The sequence below is a fragment of the Elephantulus edwardii genome, unplaced genomic scaffold (assembly GCF_000299155.1).
Source record: "Elephantulus edwardii isolate Elephantulus edwardi_28Jun2011 unplaced genomic scaffold, EleEdw1.0 scaffold00192, whole genome shotgun sequence".
Taxonomy (NCBI): domain Eukaryota; kingdom Metazoa; phylum Chordata; class Mammalia; order Macroscelidea; family Macroscelididae; genus Elephantulus; species Elephantulus edwardii.
In genome coordinates, this window is record NW_006399942.1 from 3,114,850 (window position 1) to 3,115,786 (window position 937).

Here is a 937-nt window from a genome sequence, read left to right on the forward strand (position 1 = left end):
TCTCACATTTGACTCATCAGTGTCACAGTGTCCAGCTTCAGAGCAACCACATGTTACCTCTGTACAGCAAGTGGACAGACCAGAGCTATATGACCTAGAAGATGTTTGACCAAAAACAATTAAAAACAAGCCTGAGGGCCACCGATTAGAGTCATCCACCTCTGGCTTGGTAGCATCACTTTCTGTCCACTAGGCCAACTGATCTCTTTTTATACTGTTGTTATTGTTAAGTGCCATTGAGTTGTAGGCGACTCATAGCGACCCTATGAATGAAAGACCTGAGTACTTGTACAACTTTCATCCTTTCTCCAGTTCATAGGGTTTCCAGAGGCAAGCTATTTTGGAAGTGGATGCTACTCCTGCTTCCAAGCTTGTTTTAATCGGGGAGCTTCACCAAACACTGTCCACCATAAGTAACCATTATCGCATTTGACACATCAGTGTCTCCCTAGAATGTACATTTTTATGCATTCCATTTCATTTTTGCCAGCTTCAAATTTACTGATTCTTACTGCATGCTTTGCGTGGTCCAATTATCAATGGATGTTTGAAAATGTTTCTTCTCATTTTTTGAGTGCCCTTTAATCTATGAGTCACATTGTTTCTCCCTGTTTGGCTAAGCTCGAGTATAGTGTAGGATTAATATGAGTTTCAATTGATGCAGTTTCTCTTAACAACAACAAATTATAGCTGTTGGATGATTGGACTCAACCAGCACCTTTCTCAGACTCCTGAGTGGTAAGTGGTCCTTCTCTTTTTCCCAGAGATGTTTCTTTTTCTCTATCCCAAGGACAACAACACGCTGGGTTTAATGTCATATTCCTTTTACAAATGGGAAAATGGCTTCCCTTCAGGTCATGAGGCCAGTGAGGGATGAAGGGGGACATTTCTTCTCTGGAGAGATGTTAGGACATGCATGGACATCTTTTAACTGTCC